Here is a 13,634-nt window from a genome sequence, read left to right on the forward strand (position 1 = left end):
GTGAGCACAGGCTTCCCTTGCATGAGGGGCGGTGGTGTAGGAATCCCCGGCTTTCGTCCCCACAGCCTGTCTCACATTGTTCTCTATTAAAGCAGGGCTTTGGGGGAGGAACAGTACAAAAAGGACTCTTTAAATGCTATATTTTGAAAATGCTATTTTCTATAGAGTTTAGTAATTGTAATAAAGTAAGCATAGGCAACATGATCGTTGGACCTACAAAAACCAGATATTACCACAAAAAAATAGACCTGGAGTATGTCTCTGCTGTTCACTAAAAGCCTAGGTTCGTTTTGAAAGAGAAGCATGGGGTGGAGTTCTTTTATTGACTCCATCATAAGAGAGCATATCTGCACCTTCACCTAGATGATTGGGTGCTGCCTATAACCTTCACACAAGACTTGAAGGCACTGTGGAGTTTAATGGGTCTGGGAAAAGCGTTGTTACATAACAGAGTATTTGAAAATGTCATGACAAGTGCATGGTTTTTTTCGTACCTGAAAATCACACTGACAACTTTTCTATGACCTGTAAAAACTAAAAAAGGCAAATTTACACATTTTTCTTATTAGTTACCTGCAGAGTATTTATGTTATTTGTCAGTGAATATCGATCCAGCATTTTGTTGGTCACTATTAAGACTAGAGGTAACCTTAAGGGCATAAAGAAACCTACAAATACTGCTGGATTTCCTCCCATAGGAATCTCCATGCTGCCCTTGATTTGGTCTTAACTGTTTTCAGTTCTAGTCATAAGTGACCCGTTTTTTCCATCTACAAGATAGGCTAAAATTATTTTTTAAAGGTCTTGACTTAACTGATTTTGCTGTCCTTGGATATAAAACAGTTTACTGACTGATGGAGGAGTTAGTTCAAATATTAGTTTCTTATTTTTAGATGTTCACCAAGAGCTTGGGCTATCTCCACAGCACATTCTCACTGAATTAGTAAAATTTATGTGATGTGAAGAAAATTTTTTTATTTCATTAATAACTGAGTTTTTGAACTTCTATTCATGGCTCATGTCTGCCCATGTTAATTTGTAGTATCATTAATAGCTTTTTTCTCTTTTGCCCCTAAGGACCTTTCCTTAAAGACATTATGACTTGAGAGAATTATGTACAGATTCTCCGATGAGTACATTTGTTTCTACTTGGTTTATTAACTCTTCTTGGGTATCAGTATATATTAGAAGTTGCTCCCCCTTTACTTCTTTCTGAATCTAACTATTTCAGATTGTTCCCTAGATATCTTAGACTCCAAGGGGATGGACTTCTCTTCCAGGCATTTCCAGAATTTGTACCTGAGGTGGCTGAATCAGTCTTCCATGAGTAGCAATTTTCAAAAAGTCCATTGACTCTTGGAGACATATAGAAATGATCTGGAAAGTCACCAGAGACTTAGTCCGGCTATTTTGGGGAGTGTATGTTGCTTTCCCACAAAATAAGAGGGAATAGAATAGCTACTCAGAAGCTTCTTGCTCAGCAAAAGGGGAGAAGTGCTGGCAGTATCTATACCCTCACAATTTACTGTAGTTTTATTTCACAAGTTTAAAAGTTGGGATGCTTTTTTTGTCGTTTGCTTCTAATAAGTACACTATCCAAGAGCTCAGGGTCATAATGGTACTTCGTGTGAGTTATTGACAGGTTCTTTTACATGTCAGAAGGCTAAAGAAAATAAGAGAAAGATTTTTTTGTATATGTTTTTATTGGAGTTCTATTTGCCAACATATAGCATAACACCCAGTGCTCATCCCGTCAAGTGCCCTCCTCAGTGCCCGTCACCCAGTCACCCCATCTCCCTGCCCACCTCCCCTTCCACTACCCCTTGTTCATTTCCCAGAGTTAGGAGTCTCTCATGTTCTGTCATCCTCACTGATATTTCCCACTCGTTTTCCTAAGAGAAAGATATTAAATGTATGTGTCACCAAAGAAACTTCATGAAATGTTCCAAGAACCTTTTATTTTATTTATGAAACTATTTTTCCTTTGAGCTTCCTTCTTTTTATTATTCATAAGTAGTACTTTAGGAATGAGTGGATTAGTTGAAATTTACCTGCTCAGGGCATTTTCAGGACACCCAGTAATGTTTTGTTTTTTTTTTTTTTGACACCCAGTAATGTTAAGAGGTATTAGGGTATTTGTTAGTAGGGAGATTTAAACTGAAACACTAGGTTATGCTTATCTATATTCCAAGAGCAGAGGTTTTCCTGACAAGTGACATTTGATAAGCTCTCCTTTAAGTGTCAGCTGGGGTGGGGCGCCTGGGTGGCTTGGTCAGTTAAGTCCAGCTCTTGATTTCTGCTCAGGTCATGATCTTAGGGTGGTGAGACTGAGCCCTGCTTCAGGCTTGGTGCTCAGTGGGAAGTCTGCTTGAGATTCTCTCTCCCATTCCCTCTGCCTCTCACCCCCTCAAAAATACTGAATTGAAAATCTATGGGATCCAGAGGGCAAATATATTTATTCAGTTTGGACTAAGGCCAGAACACCAGTAAATGTTACATCAGAAGTCCTGTGAAAAGTGACAGTCATTACACACAGTTACATTATTGAGAATGGAGTTTAAGTATTGCTCTCAACAAGTGCCCTGGACCTGGCCTGTGAAGTATTTCCTATAGACTCTTCTTTACTCTCAGTACTTAGCAACATTTCTTTGACTAAGATTGTTTTACCATTTCCCTTTGTAAAGTCCATATTTTAAGAGCTGTAACTGGATGATGGTTTTAATTCTTATTTGAATCTTGGCCATTTGACTTGGAAAAATCACAAATTATTTGAAAGAAGTTTATTTTTATGGTAAAAAGTAGTTCTTGTCAAAGCTTTTTCCTGTGCTTTTCTTTCAAACGAAGATTTACAGACCATTAGTCCATAATGTGAATTAACCCCATTTGGTATTTTTCCTTATCTTTAAAATGCTAAAGGACTGTTACTCACTTTGGTGAAGTGTTTACTGCATAGTCACTGTAACTACATAACATTTTTAAAATCTTATTTCTGTGGGACTTTGGCTTTATTATTGTAACTACTCCAGAATGTTACACAGATGGCATAATAGATCCAAAGGCAGTTTTAGAGAAACATAGTGGCAATGTATGAAGTAAAAATCCATTTCCACAATGGCATCACATAATGGTCCCATTTGACTGCCTCATCCCATGGGGCTTTGGCCTGAGTAGGGATAAGTGAACAGTTTGGGGGAGACATGAATCTATTCAAATGTTGTCCTACTTGTCTAACTTAAGTCTGTTTAAAAATGCAGGAGCAAAAAGAATCTCTTAGTTTTCTCACCTGAACTTTATTTTGTGTATTCAACAATGCTAAAAACAGTACATGCGTATTTTCACTTATGTGTTGAATACTATCCCAGATGGTAGAGGAACTAAGATGGCCAGTGTTCCCTGCTCTAGAGGAGCTTACAGTTTATCAGAGACAGATTCAGCAGCAGTATGATAAACCACCAATCTAGTCAGACTGTTAGGGAAGCAAAGAAAGGGAGCCTCTAACCACCTTTGTTTTTAGCAGACTATCCTTCAGAGTACTTTTAGGTTCACAGCAAAATTGAATGCAAGGTACAGAGATTTCCTGTGCGCCTCCTGCTTCCACACAGGCACAGCTTCCCTCATTGTCAACATACCCCACCAGAGTGGCACATTTGTTAACAGTTGATGGAGCTACACTGACACAGCATTATCATCTACAGTCCACAGTTTACCTTAGGGTTCACTCTTGGTGTTGGATGTGTGTTGGACAAACCCACAATGACATGTATCCACCATTATCGTATCACAGTTTACTTTCACTGCCCCACATTCCTCTGTGCTCACCCTACTTAGCCCTCCTTCTCCACTAACCCTTGGCAAGCACTGATCTTTTTACTGTCTTTATTGTTTCCCCTTTTCTGGAATGTCACAGAGCATATAGCCTTTTCAGATTGGTGTCTTTCACTTGGTAAGATGCATTTTTAAATTTCTTCTGTGTCTTTTCATGACTTGAATTTCATGTGACTTTCATGACTTGTCTTTTTGGTGCTAAATAATGTTCCATTATTTGGATGTACCACATTTTTAAAAATTCATTTTTTTTAAGATTTAGTTATTTATTTGAGAAAGAGGGAGAGAATGTGAGTGTGGGGAGGGGTAGAAGGAGACCATCTTTAAGCAGACACTCCACTGAGTATGGAGCCTGATTTGGGGCTTGATCCCACAACCCCAAGGCCATGATCTGAGCCAACATCAAGAGTTGAATGCCAGGAATCCCTGGGTGGCTCAGCGGTTTGGCGCCTGCCTTCGGCCCAGGGCATGATCCTGGAGTTCCAGGATCAAGTCCCATGTCGGGCTCCCTGCATGGAGCCTGCTTCTCCCCTTGCCTGTGTCTCTGGCTCTCTCTGTGTGTCTTTCATGAATAAATAAATAAAATCTTTAAAAAAAAAAGAGTTGGATGCCCAACCAACTGAGCCATGCAGGCGCCCCTGGATGTGTACCACATTTTATATTTCAATTCACCTACTGAAGGGTACCTTGGTTTCCAAGTTTTGGCAGTTCTGAGTAAAGCTGCTATAAGCATTTATATGCAGGCAGATTTTTAGGTGGACATAAGTTTTCAACCACTTTAGGTAAATAGTAAATATCGGATTGTGATTAATGGCTCATGTGATAAGAGTATGTGTACTTTGTAAGAAACTGACAAACTGACTTCCAGAATGGCTTTATCATTTTGCATTCCCACTGAGTAAATGAGAGTTCCTGTTGCTCCACATCATCACCAGCATTTAGTGTTGTTGGTGTTCCGAATTTTGGCTAACCTCATAGTAGATATGTAATGTTATATCATAGTGGAGTTGTTTTGTTTTTGGTTTTTTTTGAAAGGGGGTGGAGGGAATCTTTTTTTTTTTTTAAGAGAGGGGGCAGAGGGGGAAAGAGAATCTCAAGCAGGCCCCATGCCCATTGAGGAGCCTGACATGGGGTCTCCCAACCTGAGATCTCACAACCCTGAGATCATGACCTGAGCCAAAATCTAGAGTTGGACACTTAACTGACTGAGCCACCCAGGTGCCCTGGTACCTCATTTTAAGTTGCATTTCCCTGATGGCGTGTGATGTGGAACATCTTTTCATATGCTTATTTGCCATTTGTATATCTTCTTTGGTGAGGTATCTTTGGCTCATTTTTTTGGCTCATTTTTTAATTGTTTTCCTTTATTGTTGTGTTTTAAGATTTCTTTGTATATTTCAGTGAGCCTCAGTGCACACCATGCTAGGCATGGAGCCTGCTTAAGATTCTCTCCCTCTGCCCCTCCCCCCTTTTTTAAAAAAAGAGGGTTCTTTGTATATTTCGCATAATGGTCCTTTATCAGATAGATCTTTTGCAAATATTTGCCCTCATTCTGTGGCTTTCCTTTTTATTCTCTTGAGCATAAATTGCCTTTTCACTTTAGTGTTTGATTTTACCATATTCCTAAAACAAAACAAAACCTTTTTTTCTATTCCCGTTCTCTTTCCAGTTGCTTATTTCCTCTTACTCTCTGTCAGCTATTTGTAGTAGGATTCTGTATTAATCTGCAATGCCTGACATAACAAGGTACCACAGACTGGTTTGCGTAAACAACAGAAATGTATTTCTTTTTTTTTTAAGATTTTATTTATTTAATCCTGAGAGACCCACAGAGAGAGAGGCAGAGACACAGGCAGAGGAAGAAGCAGGCTCCATTGAAGGAGCCTGACATGGGTCTCGATCCCGGGTTTCCAGGATCAGGCCCTGGACTGAAGGCAGCGCTAAACCGCTGAGCCAACTGGGCTACCCCAGAAATGTATTTCCTGACGTTTCTGGAGGCTAGAATTCTGAGATCAACTCTGTCAGCAGAGTTGGTTTCTTCTGAGGCCCCTCTCCGTGGGCCATCTTCTCCCTGTCTTCACATGGTCTTTCCTCTGTATGCATCTCTGTCCTAATCTTTTCCTACAAGGACACCAGTCCTGTTCGTTTGGGGCCTGCCTGTTAAGGTTGCTCTACTCCTCCATTCCTGTCAGCAAGGTGAAATACCACACTCCCTTCCCTTTTCATGGTCCTCACAACAGCCCCATGAGGTGGCAGAGGATTATCCCCCATTATATTGATGAAGAAATCAAGTTTTGTAATACAGGCTGCTTTCCTTTGCATTCCCATCACACCCTTTAAGTGCCCTTCTCACAGGACTTACCCTGAATTGTTTGATTTGACATTCTCTTCCACTGAGTTCATGAGGCAGAAGGTTGTATCTTGTTCATCTGCACTTTGCCCATTGGGGGCAGCTCACTAAATTTTCTTTGAATGAATTGTTAGTAGAAAATAAGACCATGCTACCAATTTCAAGGATATGGAGCAATTAGTCCTAGGAAGTAATTCTGTCTATGAATGGAGGGCAATGTGCATTAAAAACTCTGAATCTTCCTGTATTGCTTGGCTTGACTCAGGTGTCCAGTAAATTAATGTAACTAAAGTTCCTTGACATTTTCAGACTTAATATCCTGTTGTTTCAACTCTTTGCACGTTATACTGAAGTGCATTGTATCTCATTTTGCATGCCAAATTTGAATTGGAGTAAAAGAATGTCAAGTCACTTAACTAGTAAGTGAGCCAAACTGACTGCTCCTCACCCACACTGCCACAGGGTCCTGTTCTCTGCTCACCCTCAGCTAAACAGTTACACTCATGAAATGTAATAATAATTGTGCTACTTCATAGAAAATGAAGACCCAAAGAGAGACAACAGCTAGTACTGAACAGCGAAAGAATCTTAAAAAGTGATGTGTTTTTCTTTAGCAAGAAAATTAGAGTTTTAGGGCGCCTGGGTGGCTCAGTCAGTTGAGTGTTCGCCTTTGGCTCAGGTCATGATCCTGGGGGTCCTGGGATCAAGCCGCATCAGGCTCACTTCTCAGTGAGGAGTCTGCCTCTCCCTCTCTCTCTGCATGCTTGTTCTCTCGCTCGCTTGCTCGCTCAATGAATAAATAAATCTTTTTTAAAAAAGAAAATCAGAGTTTTATGGAGGAAATTATATGCTTTAGTATCTTTGGGAATTTGGAGATTTCTGAGGGTCTCAGGACAGATCCCTTTTCAATGTTGAGAATTTCCTCTATTTTCCTGAACTGCTGAAGTGAAAGCTGAAGAGTTTTTATTATTGCTGGAGGTACTGAAATAAAAGTAGCAAAGAGCCCCTGGAGTCCTCTCTAAGCCAGTTGACAGTCTTAGAATTTACTTTGTTAAATCCTTGCAAGGCATTAAAAAGAAGGCTGTATCAGACCATCTGGTCTAGTTCTTCTTGTATCACTTTTTTAAGCCCATGGGTTATCCTCCTGAAAAAATTGTCAAATTTTAGAGATGAGACTTTTCTTTTTAATAACTAATAATAGGTAAAGCACAAAACAATCCACTCTTCTTTAAATTATATTTTTATAATTGTTGAAAAAGTTATTTTTAGAAAAATAGATTTTGGGGACACCTGGGTGGCTCAGTGGTTGAGCATCTGCCTTTGACTCAGGTCGTGATCCTGGGGTCCTGGGATTGAGTCCCGCATCAGGCTCCTCCCCACGGGGAGCCTGTTTTCTCCCTTTGCCTCTCTCTCTCTCTCTCTGTCTGTCTCTCATGAATAAATAAAATCTTTAAAAGATAAAAATAGATTTTGAAATGGGTAACATACAAACTCCATTTTCCTTTTGTTTTGTTTTCTTACAAATAAAAAAATGACCCGAGGTTTGTTTGTTTTTTTTAACTATCCCTTTAATTAGTTGAAGTAAACTTTTATCGTAGACTAGTGTGGCAGTTCAGAACATAGTTAGCTCTCTGTTTATGAAGTGACTGTAGAAACACATAGAGAATTTTGGTAGTAGAAAAAGTAGTTATATCCCTGACCTTCTGAGGAGTGTTGTTGCTGATGTTATTAAACATTACATAGTTTTAATCTTTAATGATTTAGGGAAATGCTAACAATATGTTAAAGTCCAACACTAAGTAGTAACTATTATGTTACTAATTTGTGGCTTGTGTGCAAGGAGGAACAATTAGTAAGCAACCCTGGAATTGTTCACACTTATCCTCTCTGGGTGGATTAGAGATCATTCTTTCTCCTTTATACTGGTATATACCTTCTAAATTATATAATCTGAGCCTGTAACTGATTTTAAAACCAGAAACAAATTATAAACACTGAAATTTTACAAATAGTTTACAGAACTTGAAGTAAGTATTCAGCAGTTGAGGGAGAAAATACCGTACAGAAGAACCCAAATCCACCTTTTCTCCGTGCATTTTTTTCCCCATGTCAAATTGAAGACCTTGTTACTCGAAATATGATCAGTATACCAGCAGCATAGGCATCACCTGGGAGCTTGTTAGAAATGCAAAAATATCAGGTCCTCCCCAGACCTTCTGCATCAGCATCTGCATTTTAACAAGATTCCCAGGTGATTCCTAGGCACATTCAAGTTTAAGAAGCACTGAGGAGACGCTCTGCTCTTCTCTCTTAACAACTAAAGCCTACTTCCACTTTCTTCTTCCGTTGGTTAGGGCAGTCCTTTTGGGAAAACTTTAAAATGCCAAGTATGCAGACTATAGAGGCCTGCCTGGGTTTAAAGTAGAATTGGCATGACAGCCTGGTCGTTTGAAATATATTTTGTAATTAAGCTTAAAAAACGTATTGTCATGACAAGGGCAAAGAGAAAGGGGGAGGAAAGCAAGGAAGCAAGAGTTTTCCACCTTGTTTCTTTTTAACTAAGTAAGAAAAGTAAAGGAGAAGTAAATTAAGATTTTCAAAATGGTTTTCAGCTTCTCAAGGCCAGTGGCTTGTAAAAGAGAGAACAGGACTGCAATTCTCCCCTCACTTCATCTAAGGACCATTCTGCATGTGCCCAGAGTGACACCCAGTTGCCACATTCTGGGCCTCATTACAACATTGGTCTAGCATATTTGTCAAGATTTCAGGGCATTGAACTAGAATTTTTTGGCCATGAAAACAAGATTCTATTTCTTATGTTTTGCTACCAAAAAGTTTACTTTGGAATTTACTTTTCCTTACGTTGCTGACTTTTCGATTTTTATACTCAGTACAAGAATGACAACATTGATATTTTCCAGTGGCAGCATGGAGTTTCATACTGCTTTGTTTTTCTCTCTCAGTACTGCCTATTTAGTTTTTTTTTTTTGTTTTTTTTTTTTTGTTTTGTTTTTTGTTTTTAACTAAAGATAACTTTGCAATGTGATAGAGGAGAAACTACATTTTCCGGGAAATTGTCACCATAGTTGCTTTGCTTGTAAGTGAAAGTGTCTTGGTCTCTGTACATTTTCTGTCATCTTTAGGATAGCTAAAGTACTATATGAAAGTTGCCATATATTTGAGCAGCAAACTTGCGAATTCTGATAACGTTCCTTTTCTTTGAGCCCATTTCTGTAAATAGGCACTTAATGTTTTGCACTTTTATGTACATGTGGACTTACAGGCATGCTATGAGGCATGCTATGCTATATAACGAATGCTATATGTTATTCGTTTTATAAAATCCTTTCCTGTTACATCTTTTTAATGGTCCGGTTTCTTGTCCCTTTTGTAGTAGTAAGTACAGCCATGCAAATGAGAGCACTGAGGTTGCAGTATGGTATCTGTGTGACAATTCTGTGGTTGATGGTCTCATTTGCAAAACATTGTCATTTTTTGAGTGTTGAGGGTAGGTAAAACCCGGTAAGATTTTTTTCGTGTACTTTTTAAAAATATACTTCTATCATCAATGAAGGAAAAAAATATTAAACAATTTTCAGGCAGTTAGACCATAATGTGAGCTAATCACTTTATTTTGAAGAAAAGTATTTTTAAACAGTCGAGCTAGCGAATTTACTTTTAAAATGTATTGTGCTTACACAGTAGATGGTTTTATTTCCATGATGTTTTTTACTACATAATTATACATCTTAATTACGTAATTACTATCATAATTATTATGTAATTGCATGTACTTCCACTAATTACAAAATCAGGAAGTGTAATTATCTAGTAAAAACTTTATGAAATTTCATGCACTAAAAATTATTTAAAAGGCTATTCCAGTGGTCTACTGGAAGGCTTTCAATGTTGAATCTCAGTTTTGGACTTCAGTTTAGAACTTGAACGCACAGGCCAGGACAAGAAGGACAATTACAGACCGACCAACATGAAACTGAGTATTGTGATATAAGTAAGATGGCCTTTGTTCCTTAGGAGTTAAAGCCAGGGAGTGTTTGAATTTCTTAGTGATTATGGAGTTGTAAAAATAACATCTTGTGTTTGTGGTAGGTATCCCAAAAACTGTCAATGGAAAGAGCAGAGTTTTTTTTTCCTTAGGAAAGAATTGATTAATAGAATTGAGAATGAAGGAATTCAGATCACAAAACAGCCAGGCCTTCTATAATTCTCTAATGTGATGGCTTATTTAGTGATCTCTGTTTTTCAAAGCAAAATAATAATAATGTCATCATTATTATTTAAAATTGTTTCTTTAGTTTGAAGAGGGCTGTTTTTCCCAGTTAGTGTTTATATTTACTGAGATGGGAGAAAACATATCAAAAAAGCATAATCTTTTTCTACCACTGCTTGATGTCAAAAGCAGCTTTTGAGACATAAACATATACGCACAAGCATGTAACATCAGACCCTAAATAAAGACAGAAGGTTTAATTCAATAAAGCTATGATGCCTTTACCTTTCAAAACGACATACAAATTGCACAGTGAAACAATAGTCATGACAGCAAATTAGATATGACATCTAAATTACACTACAAAGAGAAATCCCAGAACCATTTTTGGTCTGTAGGAGTCTATTTTAGCCCAGGTTTAAAACCCAGTCTAGAGACTGCTTTATTGTCTGAGTAGGGTAATGTTGTAGAAGACTAATTGGAGGTTGGTTGAATTAATTGCAGATTAATTAGGAGGAAGGGCTTATAATACTCATGGCAGAGAAGAAAGTAGATCCTTTAAGTATCATGATGGAATGTACTGTAAGTTTCAGGAATATTAAATTATCAGTATTTGTGTAACATCTATAATAATCTGTTATAACATGACTTAAAGCAATTGGGGTTAGATATAGTTATACTAAATTTTCCCCTCAAAATTAGTGCTTTTCACCGGAAATGTATTGGATCAGCTACTTACAATGTATAATCAGTTACTTATTTTAAAAATGTAACCTTCAACATTGAAAGGTCTGTAGTCTTAGAAGCAGATGACATTCCTTTTTTTTTTTCTTAAATCTTTCTAAAGAAGCACTCTGTGGTTTTATCAGTTACTGACTTTGTGGCCTTTTTATACCAGCTCAAATTTGTAATAAATGTGACTTTAAAAAAAAAAAGTCCGTAAAGAGATAAGAAAACACCAGCCCCACTTGCTTCAAGTAAATTAGAGGATATGTAGTCATGCATAATTGTTTCATGCTCTCAGAGATATTTGGGATTTAAGTAGATTTGGTCTAACTTGTATTTTTCTCTAATAGTTTGGGATTATTTCTAAATAATTTAAAATTATTATTGGGTTGCCAGGATGGCTCAGTTGGTTAAGCATCTGACTCTTGGTTTCGGCTCAGGTCATGATCTCAGGATCATGGGATTGAGCCCCACGTTGGGCTCCCTGCTCAGCATGGAGTCTGCTAGTCCCTCTCCCTCTGCTCCTCTATTCACTCTCTGTCTCAAATAAATAAAATCTTTAAAAAAAATAAATTGCATACTCTTTTCCTCTTGGGCATCGTTGCTCATTGACCTAGCCCTGAATTTAATGTCTCCATTTCTTAATTGTCTTAACTCGATCATGGTAACATTTCTTCTCAGAATGCTTATACTCCCTCCAGTGAGATAGGAATTACCTCTCCTGCATTTTCTTGGTATTTTTCTTTGGTTTTGGTTTCTATCCGTTGCATATGCCATACCAGAATAGTCTTTAATGGTTAAAAGTTAAATGTTTTTGCTTAGTCTTTATCCTTCTGACTACAATGCAGACTTAATTTTTAAACTGACTTAATGTTTAAATGGTCTGGGTTGTTTTGCTTTGCTTTTTTGTTTTTCATGTAAATTGGCATGTGTTTTCATTACTCTCCGTAATTCTTTAAATTTTTCATAATTACCTTTACTTTTGAAGTTTGTGTCCCTGTGATGGCTTCATTTACCCAGTTGCCCCAGGCCCAGATCTGGTGTTGATTTACACATGATTAGTCAATCCTCATGTATAATTTTAGGCTGTACTGTCGTGTCCGTATAATAGATGCTACCCCTCATATACAGGGAAAAACCCATCATCAATTTGACTCATTCTTAGAGGAGTTCTTCCTGTAGTTGTTACGAATTTATTCATGTCCATCAGCATTCTCTTACCTTGTGGCTGATAGGACGGTGACTAGATGGAATTAGCATCCTGCACTGAGCTCAGTTGAATTAATTTTTATTGCATTCTGCCCATGTAAATGTCCTGGGAAACCTTTTTCCCCCTCAGTCTGTGAACCTGCTAGCCTTAGCACTATCCTGTAGAGCTTAAGGTTTTAACCAGCTGTGCTCACAAAAAGATAGGTTTCCTGGCTAATATTAGATACTCGTGTGCTTTCGTTGTGTTAAGAAATTATTGTGAGGGATCCCTGGGTGGCGCAGTGGTTTGGTGCCCACATCGGGCTCCCAGTGCATGGAGCCTGCTTCTCCCTCTGCCTGTGTCTGTCTGTCTCTCTCTCTCTCTCTCTCTCTCTCTCTCTCTCTCTCTCTGTGACTATCATAAATAAATAAAAAAATTTAAAAAAAGAAATTATTGTGAAACCACAATCAAAAATAGGATCACAAAACCAGGTCTGTGTGTAAGTCTGGTTTTCTGTTTCTCTCTCCTTCACGCGCTGCCCCCAAGATTCTTCCTTGTGTGGTGTGTAAGGGGCACAAATATAAGCAAGACCTGGGTCCCGCTTTAGAGATAATAATACTTGTGATCCTTTTCTTTATTCATGTATTCACCCCTCTAAACAGCTACTTTTTATAGAACTTTACTTGTTGCAGAAAACGTTCACATCTCTTAGTTTTTACTTTTCCCATTCGGTAGAGTAGTTGACATTTTTCTGACGGAAAAACAACCTCAAATTGGTGAAATGACCCTGGTGAGGTAGCAAAGCTGGAGAGTTTAAGAGCCCAGTGTTCTTTCTGCTGTGTCGCAGCTGCCCTTTTCTTAAACTAGTAGAGAAACGTAAGCCTGAGGGCAAATGACTACTACACAGGAATGGCTCAGGAAAGTTCCCGGTAGGGGTGGAACCTGAGCTCCCCCTCGAAGACAGGTGACATTGTAACATGCACAGGTGCACACATGTGGTTTGAGATGAAGTTTTGTCTTTCTTGCTATTCTTTGAGTGCTCTATCGCTTATCTGGCTTTTACAAATTAAACAACATCATTTGGCAAATGCATGATGATTTTAAAAGGTATCTGAATTGGAGATTTGGTCAAAAAGTGCTTGTTAAAAGGCTGATTGTTGTGAAGCTTTAAACCCAAGGAATGGAAGCTGAGAGGCTCTTGTCTCTTCACTCCCCATCGTAACCAGTGGTGGTGCTTTGAAAGAAGTTGACTCCATCCTGTAGGATACATCTGTCAGAAGTGTATCAAAATATTTTCCAATCTTAAATAATTT

The 13,634-nt window shown here is 38.3% G+C and overlaps 1 protein-coding gene across 1 annotated transcript in view; it reads left to right on the forward strand.

The window, feature by feature from the left end:
• POLA1 (DNA polymerase alpha 1, catalytic subunit) overlaps positions 1 to 13,634 on the forward strand; it is a 314,044-nt gene that overhangs the window by 239,381 nt on the left and 61,029 nt on the right. The window lies entirely within an intron of this gene.

This window comes from Nyctereutes procyonoides, unplaced genomic scaffold (assembly GCF_905146905.1).
Source record: "Nyctereutes procyonoides isolate TBG_1078 unplaced genomic scaffold, NYPRO_anot_genome, whole genome shotgun sequence".
NCBI classification, from domain to species: Eukaryota; Metazoa; Chordata; class Mammalia; order Carnivora; family Canidae; genus Nyctereutes; species Nyctereutes procyonoides.